We start from the raw sequence: 15,191 nt of genomic DNA on the forward strand, positions 1-15,191 counted from the left end.
GTTGGTAGCCTCTTCCCAGAATATGAACCGCATCCCTTATAGGCCACATCAGGATATAAGAATTACTATTTGAAGAATGTCATCTATCACCAGTTCTAAATTATAGAAAGCTGTCCTCTAAAACACTATTTTAAAAGTTGAGAAAGTTGAGAAATATTTTAGCCTCAACAAAAATTAAACAAATGTAAGAAAATGGGATGAAAAAATCCCTTTGCTTTGCCTAAGTAATTTTATTACTTTGAGACTCATGTTGTAAAAGAAAAGTAGCTAATAAAACAATTAAAGATACAGCTGTTCCAGCCATGCAAATTGGCTTCTTGACAAAATACTTTGCTTCCTTCTATGCCTTCAGCGGGGCTTGTCTCTGTATGGTCATCTAACCCTGTCAGGGCTTCATTGTTCCTCCTAACTCCTTCAAAATATTTTATTTGATTTAGGGCATATCAAATTGAAAATACTTCTAATTTTCTTCCCAGCTGTAAGCTCTTCCAAATATTATGGCTTGCCCATATGTTTATCCATCTGAACTGTACAGATGCATTATCTTCCAGTGTGATTCCTCAACATTAATCTAATCTCTCTCATCTGCTGATTCAGAAGTCTCTCATAGTTCCAAATAAAAGAATGTAAGAAAGCATACCCATATCAAAGGAATTTGAAATAATGAAAAAGTTTTCATCTAGTTCATTGAATCTGTACATATAAAACTTAGTAGATAAGTTTTCCATGTATGATACTTTATATTTGGCACTTACAAGGCATATGAACTTAAGGGAGAAAATTCTGGGAATCTAGAATTTATACAACTCATACAAGCAAGTTTTTAAAATGATGCAGAAGAGTGTGGTCTGATGGCTTATGCCTATATTCCCAGCATTCAGAGGCTGAGGCTGGAGGATTGCTATGATTTCAAGGTTTGCTTAGGATATGTCGTGAGCTTCAGATCAACAGGCACTATAAAATGAGACTTGAACAACCACTAAAAATCTGAAATTAATAAACAAGAAAAATGCAGAGGGGATGATAGCTCTTCCAGCTGAAATAACAATGACGATTATCAACAAGATGCAGGTAAACATGGGTATTTTCTGTTTATAAACTCAAAAAGGAGCTTGGAGAACTGTCCCCAAAGCTTCTTACTTTGCACCTCAATTAATCATGAGTTTAAATAATTGAGAAAGATTCAACATTTGGAAAACTATATTTGTTTTTGAAAATAAGGTTTCCACATTTTTCAAGTATAGCCAGTAGGACTTGAGAGGACCATGTGATAACTTCTCATCCTGAATAAATGTAGGTATGTTCTTTATATTGTTAGGTTGCATCTAGAACTTAACTATAATCCATTTCTCCAACATAATTTTACCTCATCAATTTTTATACTTAGAAAACCTAAACAAAATAAGTGCTAATATGAAGGATTTGTTGTGTATTGTGTGTTAATACTAATAGCATTGATTCTGTGAAAATACCTATATCATGAATTTTGACAAATAATTACTGAAAAAAAAATAGTCCACATTGATGGATGAGAGAGTATTTTTGCAATTGACTCAGTAATGCATAAATATCTCTTTTTTTTTTTTGGCCAAAAGGAAACAGGCCATGTCATCAATTCTTTCCTATTTTCCACCTTTATAAGACAACACCATGAAAAGTTGTTAACAAAAAGGAAGATAAAAATGTGAAGGTTATTTTCACAGAAATGTCAGGATTCTTTGACCTATGTCAGCTTTTCATGCCAAAATTTGCATGGTGATCTATCATCAAAAATTATTTTAATGACCCACCAGTTGACAACTAGATTAAGTTTGCCTTCAGCTCTGTTGAAAACTAGGGAATCACCTGCCTGGAGAAAATAAGGGAGACCTAATAACATCAATAAGGCTTGTGACTGCCATAGATATTACAGGGGAAACTGATGGACATGTTCATTTATTCATAGTCTAGCTGGAAAGAGAAACATCTCACCCATAAATTCTCATGAAATATAAAATCAAGTCTAATAGAAAAAGTGACAGCAGTAACATGGCCAGATGCAACTCTAAGCCACAGCAGTGCACATTTAAACACTCAAATAAATGCTGACTAATTATCATATGCAAACTGTATTTATCAAGTGAAATAGAACCATTACTATTTTAAAGAACGAAATCTGAGGCTTTGTAAAAGAAGTTACACTAAGGAGAAAATTTGTTCTACAGTTGTTTTTCTAATTGGGAGTAAGTTTTATTTGGCCTATATATTTTCCAGGAAATCATGAGTCATAATTGATCTTTAGTAGCAAAGGGACATTGTGATGTACAAATAAGATTCCTTAGTGATCTCTGCTTTTCCCTTCAGAACCATGAGAAGTGGAAAACTAACAGGAAGCCCCAAGTCACAGCACTGTGCTGAGCTAGGCTGACTAGGAGATGTGCTCCTGTCTTAGGGATGATGGGCTGTCAGCAAACTGTACTTTAAATAGGCAAAACTATGACTCTCCTATTTTAGAGGAAAGTGAAATATGACTTGGGCCAGTGTTCTGAGACACTCTTGTTTTGAGGCTAATTCAAATTAGTTTCCTATCTTTTTAATATTACAATCCTCATGTTTTCAATAATAGGGGTAGTTTCTTTACTCAGGAATGCCTTCTCACATTATTTTAAGGTGTAAGACATGGTCTCACTGGAAAAAAATGTAATGAATAACTTCAAAAACCGGAAACAAAATATACAGGAAAGAGAAGAAAGAGGAAACCACCAGTGTGAAACTGACACACACACACACACACACACACACACACACACAAATACACACCAACACACTAACACACACATACACCATGCTGTTATGCTAAATTTTTCAGGTAAAGAGGCCTCCTTCTTTAATCAGAGAAATATTGAATATTAGTGGTTATAAAATGTTATCCCTAAAACTAGCGAGAATAACAATGCAAAGCATCGATGAATTACACAAGAGGAATCACATATATGTGATTAGGCTTCAAGAAGAGGAACTGCATATATGTGATTAGCTTCTAGTGTCCTTTCACATAACCTCCAAGACATAACCCAATGCCCTTTCCAAAATTCACAGCTTTGTTTTTCTTTAGAGATATATACTCTATAAAATGAAGTTACAGCTTACAACACAGAAAATACATATGTAACAAAACATTAGAAGAGAAACTGAGGACCTCTTAATAGTTACCATGTTCAGAAGCTTTCGGAAAATATATGGGTTTACTTCTGCCAGTCTTCACTTCAAAAACTACTGGGCTTTTTCTTTAATGATGCTCTAAAAAAAAAAAGAAGAAAAGAAGAAGGAAAGAAAGAAAGAAAGAAAGAAAGGAAGGAAGAAAGAAAGAGAAAGAAAGGAAGAAAGAAAAAGAAAGAAAGAGAGGAAGAAAGAAAGGAAGGAAGGAAGGAAGAAAGAAAGAAAGAAAGAAAAAAAGAAAGAAAGAAAGAAAAAGATTAAAAATGAAAAGAAAGAGAAAACCAGTCTTGATCTCTGCGAATACAGGCTCAATCTGTCTGCATGTCTTGGTGAACAGTCTCAGAATATTCAGGCTTGGTGCCCCTCCAAATACTCTTTAAGGGCACTCTGGTGAGTGTAAAGTTAGGTTCTGAAAGCAAAAGGAAGAGCAGGGAAATTAAACCACGTGCATAATTTTCAAGATCATCCTGAAAGCCTGAAGCTAATCACCTAGTGTCTCAGAGTCCCTGCCTACATTAAGGCCTGGTTTTCTCGTACTTGTTTTCTTGTTCATAAATTTTCACCAGTCATAAGATTTTAGTAGGAAGGAAAGAAAAACAACTCTGACCAGTTTCTTTGTTTTACTTTTTTTACCACAGTTATAACTTACATATAAGTTATGTGAGGGAAACACACGCCCTTATTGAAAAATAACTAGGATATAATCATTATGTTTATAGGAAGTTCTTTCTGGCTGACAACACATACTTCGTGTGTAACTACAGAGACCTGCCAAGCCAAAGAGATGCCCCAGTAGGCGGTGCTTACTTACAAGGGGAAAGGATATTTTAATGACAGCAAGCACCATGCACAGCACACATGGAAGTCTGATGTTTTTTAACCCTTTTGGATAATTTTTGCTGTCAATGGGGTATTTGTTCTCCAACAATCCTAAATTCCAAGACATCTTCTCTAACTTTTCTTTACATATCTGTCATGTACAGAAATTCTGAGCATCTCAATAATGGAAAACTTTTACCTGAAAGTTTACCAAATCATAGCATTTTTGAGCTCTTCTGTACACAGAATAAAATGTACATACATATATGTAAATGATAAATCAAATAGAAATATCTATCAGTTAGTTGGCTTATGGTTTATGATAATAAACTATAGGAGTATCACAGTTTTCTCTTGTACTTATCAAAATGAATTTGGGTAGCACATGGTTTTATTCACTGTGAAAACATTATCCCTGAATAGAACTGGAAGTTGAAATAAATGGTGGACTTGTACAGAGTCGAGGTAAGACAGATCAGCTGTAGTATAAGACTTGGTTGGCAGTGCAGAGTTTTGACACACTTTGTCTTTAGACTAGAAGAACTGCCACTCAGCCATCATTAGACCTGTCAGCTCTACTCTGAGACTACCTTGAGATCAATTTCCTGAGGTGTAAGAAGAGCTGACTTGGTGTGGGCATCCTTTGTTATTACAAAGCAAATCTATTTATCTTCTACGAAAACTGGCGAGCAGTAGAGCTTATGCTTTAGCTCCTCCTCTGCCACTCTCACCCCACTTTTTAGCTCAGTATTTAGGCACTTGTGAAAATACATCCCTGACACACCCCTGTTGTGAGCAAATACTAGAGTCATTTGAAGGCCTGTGAGGAAGGATTACAGGAAAACTGGACAGAGTTTATCCTTGCATTTATCTTTCTTCCAAGGACTCTTAAATGCTTTCTGTCTTCTTGATTGCCATAATGGTAGTCAAGATAAAGAACAAAGATTATTTTTGTTTCATGTTTTGTAGGGAGACAAGTTAAATAACTACTCAAATTAGAAATATCACATAACAAAGGCAGCATGTTCCTGTTTTAACTACTAAGCATATTGAGTTTGGATATATGCTCATTTATAACAGGGAAGGACAAAGAGAGATGGACTAGAGAACTGTCAACTGTAGATAGGCTATGCAGGCTATGCAAGACTATACACGTGCCTTACCAAGACAATGTATAGCTGTACTCCAAATTTACATAAAGAAGATGCAGAAATATGTCCAGTGGTTCAAGGAATATTTTCTGGGTTAAACTTCAAAGAATTAGGAGAAGAAAGAGCAAAGAAAGTAAGGGAGGGGAAAAAAGAACCTATCAGAGTACAGTTGTCACGGGCAGTTTTACTGAAAGGAACAAAGCATAGATACATCAGCTAAGAGAACAGAGCAAAAGCAGGAAGCTAGTGAACTCTGTAATGGTGTGCTTCCTACATTGCCAGCATTCAGTTAAGGACCACTCAGAAGCTGTAAACATCTAAAGGGTTGATACTTTTCCTGAATAGACTAGCAATTGAATCAGTAGACTGGGTAAAGATTGTCCTTAGTAATCAGAAAGGATGTGTGTCCTTCAACCCACTAAGATTCAGAATAGAATTATCTTAAGATATTTATTATCTCTCTCTCCCTTCTTCGTCCCCCCTCTCTCTCCTATACCCCTCTGTCTACCTGCCTGTCTCTGTCTCTCTCCACCAATCATCTTCTTCCCTTATACATCACAGTTGTTTCTCTTCAGACCTATAGGCTCACACATCATTATAGAACTGCATTTCACCATTATCTAATTTACAAATGGTCTATGAACTTCCACAATGTATTAGCCAAATCTTATAGTAAATTTCCTCTTGTTATTCACATAAGTATCTATTATCTCTTTGTCTGTCTGTTTGCTTATTTATCTATCTATCATCCATCACCACATATTTCCAATGAGTCCTGCTTCTCTGGAGAACTCCATCACAGCTTTTGTCACTTATCAAAAACTTTTCTTTAATTATTGAACTTTAATTCTAACTTCCCATCTCCATTTCTTTCTTTGCTAAATATTATACAAGTTCACTGACTATTTCATCTGACTTACTAAGTTGCAGCTCTGCTAAAGTTCTGACCAAGCGCATGCCACTTTCAGATTAGCATGTATAAACGAATCTACATATAGTCTGCTGGAGAGAATATTACCAAAGGCAAAACCCCAGAGTTGTCCTGAATAACTAAAGCGAGGCTGAGAATTGAATAGTTGGAGTAGAGAAGTTTTACTGAAGACCTCTACAAATGTCCGTTGACAGGGTTTTCCCTGTCCAATCACACTAAAATATTAAGGCAGCAGGAGGCCTGTGATTGGATAGGAAAATGGATGCGGAGCTAAAGTTGGAGAGACAGAGAGCTTCTCAGGAGAAAAGGGAGGCCAAGATGGAGGCTGATGGACAGGAAGAAGAACCTGAACCAGTGGCTTTAAATAGCCACAGGTAGTTATGATATAATTAAGGTTAGAATAATTGGGATAATTTGTCTAAGCTAGGTGGGCAGCTTTTATTATTGTCAGTTGGTTCTAAAATTACTGTATTGGCATCTTGTGAATTGAGAATTTATTGATACATAAATCTGTTTGGTTAATTATAAGCTTCTAGACTTTTGTTTCTACCGGGATTCTGACCGCAGCTGACTGTGAGCTGGAAGGTCATTGTGTGGGGCTGGTGTGGCAGCGAAGGGAACTCAGGAGTTACAGCCCTGCTGGAGAGTTGGTGGGCAGAGTGTATCCTGGTGGGACCACGCTGGGACAGAGAGTGACCAGCAGTAGCACGTACTTTTAATATTTCCCACAACTGCCAGTACTTTTTAATATTTCCCAAAACAACGCCCTACAACACTGTAGCAGGTAAGGAATATGTTCTACTCTGATGTTAATTTATTGATCTATAGTGAAAAGTTCTCAGTTAATTTAGAATGATAGTAAATTGTCACACTTGATAAATATTAATAGCCCGTTAAAGCACCTGTTATGTTATGGAAAGATAAATAGGAACCACTAGCCAGGCACGCGGGAAGTGAGAGGTACTCAGGACCTAATGGGGATGATATTAGCTGAAATATCCAAGAGATCGGAGATAGAACCTGAAGCGACTGCCTGCAGTCCCTAGGCATGGCCCACACACCCATCTCAAAAATTTTAACCCAGAATTGTTCCTGTCCAAAGAAAACCCAGGGACAAAAAATAGAGCAGAGACTGAAAGAAAGGCCACCCAGAGAACTCCCCACCTTGGGGTCCATCCCATCTGCAGACACCAAACACCGACACCATTGCTGAAGTGCTCACAGACAGGAGCCTAGTATGGCTGTCCTCTGAGAGGCTCCATCCGCACCTGAATAAGACTGATACAGATACAGCCAACCTTCCGTCAGACTGAGCCCGGGTGCCCCAATAGAAGAGTTAGGGGAAGGACTGTAGGAGCTGAAGGGGATTGCAACCCCATGGAAAGAAAAACAATATCAAATAACCTGACTCCCCAGAGCTCCCAGGGACTAAACCACCAACCAAAGAGTACACATGGAGGGACTCATGGCTCCAGCAACCTGTGCAGCTGGCCTTATCTGGCAATAATCGGAGGGGAGGCATTTGGCCCTATGGAGGCTTGTTGCCCAACCTTAGGGGATTCTAGAGGGGTAAGAAGGGAGTTGGTAGGTGGGTGGGTAAGCATCCTCTTAGAGGCGAAAGGGAGGGATGATGGGATGGGGGTTTATGGAAGGGAGAATGGAAAGGGGAACATTTGAAATGCTAATAAATAAGTAATCAATTAATACAAAGAACACTCTAGACAAAAAAAAACTAAAAGAGCTATTCACAAGCTCATGATGGACATAGTCCTATTTAACTGTTACAAAGTTCAGGAAAAATACAGGAGGTAGTTCTTCACTGAACAGAACACTTGCTGGTCCAGCCCCTGTTTGTATCTAAATTACAGAGAAAAGGAAATAAAACAGATATTTCTAATACTAATTAGTTTGGGTTATATAAACATTTAATACTCGCTTGTAATTTAAATGTACAAAGATTCAAATCTGTGGTCCTTATTTTAGGGGAGAGAACTTAATCACATATCAGTGTGAATTTTCTCTACTAAACTTCCTGACTCCCAGTTTATTCACCATTCTCAGTAAGGTACCAGATACACTGTGCTCAGGAGAGTAAGACACCACCAATACCGCTAAATCCAGCTCATTCCATGTGGAAGATCTCTAGGAATTTCAAATAATGGCACGCAGATTGTGCAGACACCTTCCACACAGTTGTACAACAAAAACTGGCAACAAAACATTGCTCTGTGTTATCTAGCAAGACCAGTGTACGGGTCCCTGGGTTACTCAGAGACAAAGAAGTTCCAGAACGAGAAGCAGTGTTACTCCTTTCATGGACAGCTGAAACAACATTTTGATAAATCCACATTTAATTATAAACTGTTGATGCAGCATCATGTATCCCTCGAAGCACTAGACATCTCTAAGATCCTTGTTAGAGCTGTGTAATGATAATTTCCCAAATGTTTTTATCTATCTGGGCTCATGTCTTTACAACTTGGCCCCTCAGTCGAGGAACTCTGAGAAGCCCTTGTTTCCAGGTCTAGCAAGAAAAGCTAATGTGAATAAGTGTCTCTGTGTTCCCTACATTTCTGGCTAGAACTTAGGAGGAAAAAAGTGAACAGGCTAAGATTCGAGTCTCTTTGAAGCCCACTGTGATCAGAACTCTGGCTCTGATGATGGCATCACTTACACGTGAGTGTCTGTCTGTGTCCTTATCATTTTCTACAGAGACTGCTTTAGCTAAGACATCAGAAAGCCCTGCCTGCACACAGTGTACACAAGCCATCAACAGCCAGCTTCCTTATTTGTCCTTCTGCCCCTTGGCTCTCTCTCGTTTTCCTCTGTTCTGTTATTACACAGACTACACTGCATAGTTCAGTTCTAATCATGCTAGCACACTCTGCTGTACAGTGGCGACATCACAGCGTAATATGCTGCACCGCCCCTCCTCCCCGACACTGCTGTGCATCACAACACAGCTGTCTGTTCCAGATGACTGACTTGGAGGTTATGCCCATTCTTGGTCTTGGCAGCCACTCAGCAGCTCATTTTTTTCCCTCCCAAAATGATCATGAATTACAAGTATTTCCAACATTATTTTCTGGAAAGTTTTCCAATGTGATTCTTTAGCACTAGGTGATCTGGAATAATTGTGTCTCAAGTGTACCTAATATATTTTGTCTTCTGAATATGATATATTACCAACCAATCAAAATTCCAGTTTTAATTAATACTATATTCACCTGGTTTTTCCCGACCTCACAAAAACTCACTAAAGCATTTGTTACTAGAAAGCATATCATAGTACAGGTTCTGGTACTTTAACTTAAAATGATCTAATCAAAGTAGAGAAAAGTATAATTGGAAAATCTCAACATATAAACAGTAATATCTTTCAAGTTTTACCTGCTAGACTATTAAAAGAATGGTAGCCTTATCTGTTGGTGAAATTTTTGGTAAAAATGAGTAACTCATTCAGAAAACCTACTGAATTCTGTACATTTAATATGAATAGATATCAATGAATTAAGGTCTTTCAAAGGTGTGGAGCAACTTCAGTCTTCCTTCTTGCTTCTATACATTGTATAGAAGAACAAAAAGTCGAAAGATGGCATGAGAGATGGCAAGCCGATATGGAACATCAGTTGGCCTTCCTTTGAGACACTGTTCATAGATCTGAAATCAGCAAACACTAATTAAAGCCAGAACCAACAATATTTTGTTTAAGGATCTGTGATAGAACAGAGTACAATGGAATCCCTCCAACAACAAAGTACAATGGAATCCCTCCAACATGAAGTAACTATATGAAGAACAATGGTGTGTCTGTGTTTTATAATGAATGATTTCAACAGTGGACTGAAAAATATAAACCCCCAATCCACTGGCCTAGTAGACAGAAAATGTCAATTGTATTATACTTATTGATTCTTATTACATCAAGAACTACCAGCGGCCAGTGGTCTTGTTGCGTGTACTAGTAAGGACTTCTGTTGCAGTAGTGTCTGTACCAGGCAATATCAATTTCAGCTGAAATCAACCATGGTCCCCTTCTTCCTTCTGGAGCATCAGAGTTCATCTGTGAATTCCCTTCATTTGTAGCATGGCATCATCATTTCTGTTTTCTCAGTTTCTCTATGAATGAAAAATGAAGCATTAAAGAATAACTTCTAAGTTGAAGTACTAATAACAAGTGTAGCAAATATGTCATTTACCATGATGACCTCAAAGTTACATGGTTGGTATTGAAAGAATTAAGGATGCTAAGAAAACAAACAAAATAAGATCTAAATTTCAATTTACTTATGATCAAAAGAGGCAATAGGAATGACAGTAATACTCCATCTGATCAGAAGTATTTAAAAATATGTACCTATGTGTGTATATTTGTGTGTATTTAACATGATCCCTGGTTATATTATTTGCATGTATAAAGTTGTTAAACAACAAAACTAATTTTTAAAATCCAACTAAAGCCCTCTTTTCTGCAGTCTAAAGGAGCCCTCTAAAGTGGTCTATTAGATTGAAAGGAAGTTAATAATTTTTATTTGTTCCAAGTTTGATGAAATTAAATAACTACCATTATTTCAATTCTGTGAACATAGAGCTTTTAATTGAAATATTTAAATTAAGCAACTGAAAAGACCCACCCAATCTAATGCTGAGAATATCCCACACTTGAAGCAATCATAATATGGCTTACTGTCCACAAAATAATTATAAACTTCTTAAATCATAGGATTTACTCTTGACCTATAAACCTAAACCCAATATAGATAATCCTCAAAGAATAACAATTCTGGTCCGGTATCACAGAAAGAATGCCACCTACTGACAGAGGAGATGACCAAGTTTAATGGAAGTTAGATCGTTCTGAAAATACCAATCCTTCTTTACATGCATAGAATACATTTTGATAAGAATCTTGACCCACCCCCCAAACAAATTGAACCATGAAAAATCAGCTCCTTGAGAGCTCCTGTCAGAGGCCAGTGATGGACGGATCCTTGTAAATTCTTAATCTGTCTTTCTTTTTTTTCAGAGCAAGACAATATAGCTCTGCTGAAAGGAAGGTCGAATTGCTGAACCCCCACAGTAGGTAACTCAGAAAGCAATCAAGCCAAGCTGGCAAGGAATAGACTCCAGCTGAAATATGCAGTGAGGTCTTTTCTCTCCCTCTGCAGGTACCACAGAGAAGAGGGGATTCCCAGGACTCTGGCTTAATTTCTCTGGCTACCATACTAATCATATGCATCTCACAATTACTCTCTTTCTTTCTTTGTTTCTTTCTTTCTCTCTCTCTCTCTCCTTTCTTTCTTTCTTTCTTTCTTTCTTTCTTTCTCTCTCTCTCCTTCCTTCTTTCTTTCTTCCTTCTTTCCTTCCTTTCTTCCTACCTTTCTTTCTTTGTTTCTTTGTTTATTTATTTATTGAGACTGCCCTTCTTCTGTCTCTGAGCTCTGTCCCACAGGCAAACTGCCTACAAAGAGGCTAAGCTAGTTATCCCACCATCTGAGAGAACTCCTCGCCTGCACTGGTTCCCATATGCTTATTTTTCTTTATTTCCCCTTCACTTGTTACCCCTCCCAATCCTACTATTAAAGAATATTTAATTTCCATTCTTTCCCAGCTAACACTGAGTTAAGGGAATTGCTTCATTTAATGAGATGCTTGTGTGGAAACACCTAGAAAGTCTACGGACCTAAACTGAGTTGATACACAAATAACTACAGACATCCCAGATAAAAGCCAGGATACCATAGAAGAAGCCTCCCAAAGTAGCAGTGACCAGGCTCCAACTTTTATATTTTCACAGGTGCATCATTTGTAATTCTTTCCCTGCTCTGAGAACCTGATAGCTCTCCATATCAGTTTATGTCCATCCAGTCTCCCTAACTGTGGGTCTTAAGAAATCTCTAGTCCTACTAGTCAACAAATGGCAACAAGATAAATGTATGTAACTGTAAACTTTAGAGAAACAGGGAATCTATGCCTTTCCTTCCAACCTTGGTTATCTTACCACTGTGCCATAAATATTTGTCTGTCATTCTCAGTCCATAAAGAATCTGACAAAATAATATTCAAAGGGCCCTGCTTGGAAAGTCATAGACATCTTTTTGGTGTATCTTCAGGGACTTTAGGCTAGGTATGCTAACCAGTTAAATCCAGGATTCATTGGTTTCCAGTTCTGGAGCATCTGGAGGCATTGTGAAGGCAGTTTATGGTTGCCCTGGAGGTGCAAAACACCTCCAACCATGCAGAGGTAACCCCATCCGTAAAGTGTTAATTGGCTCTGAAGGGAGCCTCATCTGGTCAATCCAGATGGAGAAGCAGATTTATCTTCCTAGATTGAAAATACCTCAAAAATGCCAAACCACCTTCTGAAAAGAATGGGATTGATGCTAGGCTAGGCAGCAACAGATTGTCAATATAGTGAGAAGCTAAACAGCATCAAATGACTTGTACTTCCCCATTAACAATAATGACCAAAGCAAGGCTGTACTTCCCATTAACAGTAATGACCAAAGCTAGGCTGCTCTCAAAGCACAAACGCAATTTAACTTTTGTTTTCCGTTTTTTTTTTTTTTGTTTTGTTTTTTTTTTTTTTAGTTTTCCATGACAGGGTTTCTTTGTATAGCCCTGGCTGTCCTGAAATTCACTCTGTAGACCAGGCTGGCCTCGAACTCAGAAATCCGCCTGCTTCTGCCTCTCAAGTGCTGGGATTAAAGGCGTGCACCACCACTGCCTGGCTTGTTTTCATTAATTTTGAAAGATATCTTAAATGTTCATTTCAATCCTCTTGGGCTGTGACTAAAGTACTAAAATATTTGTAGTACATTCAAGGATTGCAAATAAATCAGAAAGAAAGGTGGTGTGCATGTATAGTTTAATTAACGTTACAACTTGTATGTTGTAAGTAGGAATCTCCTCTTTCAGAATATGGGTATGCCTCAGGAGGAGCTAGCAAAGTATGTAAACTATTCTCTTCTAAAAGCATGCTGAGAATCAATGACTGGTTATGTCTCAATTCTATATATGCTAATTTCTCATTCAATTCCTAAATGCTCAGGTGTGGAGAATTCTATCAGATGTTTGTCACATCATAAAATTATAAACAAAATGTGAGATAAACAAATAAATAATAATAACAAAGTGTGGGAAGTAATTCTTGTTGATTACACAGAACTGGCAGCTCTGGGTTTTTAACAAGCAGAAATTTGAAAACACATCTACTGAGAGCAAGCTGCTCATTGTGGCAGAAGCTTAACTATGACAACTGTAACTATGATTTGTTGTTCTTCAGTCCCTGTATTTGGCATCCTCTGTATATTGTTGCAATCTCTACCTTCACAGTTACCCTGCACACTTTCTATTAATAATTGTATGTAGCTACCTAAGTCTCTATAGGACTTAAACTCAAAATAAAATGTTTTTAATGTTCGTATTTTAAAATAATGTGTTCATTATTCTGGATTACCGAGTTACATATTTATGAAAGCATTTTAATTGTCTGCTGTTAATTTTTTATTCATATATTCTTAAATTATTTTTAACTGATTCAGTAATATACACAAAATACACATATATCATACTATGTGATATTTTCAATAGTTTATATTGTACTATATTTAAGTCATATATGTGTGTATATACAGGATATATATCATAGACATACATATACACATGCACATCACATGCATATCACATCACATGCACATGTGCATAGAGAGCATATACATGTCTATCCTCAAGCATTTATCATTTTTCTGTGGTAAAAAATTTTCAAAAATGTTTCAAAAATATTGAGGATGTGTGTGTGTGTGTGTGTGTGTGTGTGTGTATGTATGTGTGTGTATGAGTATGTGTGTGCACATACACACAAAAATCACCTAATGATTGTGGAATCAGATCTGAAGGCTGCATTTGTTGTCATGTGATTTCCTTCTATGTTTAACATCTACATAATATAATACCTGCTCCAAAATTATGAACTATAAAATCTTACAAAAACTTATACATATGTACCCAAAATGATAAATGCTTGGATTTATATATGTACAAGCATTTATCATTTTTCTGCAGTAAAAACTTTCAAAAGTGTTATTTTTCTACATTTCTGAAATATTATCAATAGCCATTCTACTGTGCAATAACACTAGAATGTATTTCCTCCATCTAACTTAATTTTAACACCAGACTAAACATTTGAAAAAAAAAAGCCACAAGTTTAATCTTTACTTAGGTGACCTGTGAACGATATGAACAATAGAGGGAGCTACAGTGGGTTCTGGGAGACAGATGGGATCAGCAAAAATAAAGAGAATAAGACAAGTTGGGACACAAAACCTCTCCTATCCCATTGACCATTTGATGTTCTCTGTGCCCCTGCATGGATTTCTACAATGAAAGGGCCAGTATAATCATGTCTGCTACTGCTGCTTCAATATGCTTAAGGCAAGCTGGCAAGGCCATTTTTCTCACCTTTTGACCTTTTTCCATTGGGAAAAAAATTGCTTGGTGAAAAGTGAGTAAAGCTCACTTTTGGAGAAAAAAAATAAACATGCTTGCTTGGTTGTTTATTTCCTTAATAAATGATCTCAAAATATATCTAATGGGTGCAGAATCAGATCTAAGCATGCTCCATCTGATCTCCCCTTGAGTAAATACACAATCAACATCTAGTTACATGTTCTATATAATGTGATACCAGTTTCAAATTTTCCATGTGAACTATGGAATTTTTCAAAATTAACTGAAAAAGTAGACAATATCCATATGAAGTTCGTGATGTCTTTTGTAGAGAGTTTCTGAATACAAACTGAAAAAGTTGAATCTATTTTTCTTAGTAAAATAAATGAAATCAGCCAGTTTTTATGTCTTTTATCGCAGGTTGTGTACTACATAAGGCAGAATCATAAAAATATTTTAATATCTCTGATATTTTTCTACAATTAAAGAGGTTGACCATGAACAGTTTCAAAAACAAAACAAATAAAATTATGTACTAGAGGCAAAACTCATAGACTGTTGCAATATAATTAATGTACAACATTTACTTCACTAAGTTCTTAAGGCTTTATGTAGAAATATAGCAGGAGACGAAGACAAGC

The 15,191-nt window shown here is 36.9% G+C and overlaps 1 long non-coding RNA gene across 1 annotated transcript in view; it reads left to right on the forward strand.

Moving 5' to 3' along the window:
* Positions 1-11,714, forward strand: part of LOC116097727 — a 34,235-nt gene extending 22,521 nt beyond the window's left edge. The window contains exons 3-4 of the long non-coding RNA XR_004121538.1: positions 11,126-11,182; positions 11,268-11,714. This is a non-coding gene — a long non-coding RNA (uncharacterized LOC116097727). The remainder of the gene's footprint in view (positions 1-11,125; positions 11,183-11,267) is intronic.
* The last annotated feature ends 3,477 nt before the right edge of the window (positions 11,715-15,191 follow it).

Source organism: Mastomys coucha, unplaced genomic scaffold, assembly GCF_008632895.1.
Source record: "Mastomys coucha isolate ucsf_1 unplaced genomic scaffold, UCSF_Mcou_1 pScaffold2, whole genome shotgun sequence".
Taxonomy (NCBI): domain Eukaryota; kingdom Metazoa; phylum Chordata; class Mammalia; order Rodentia; family Muridae; genus Mastomys; species Mastomys coucha.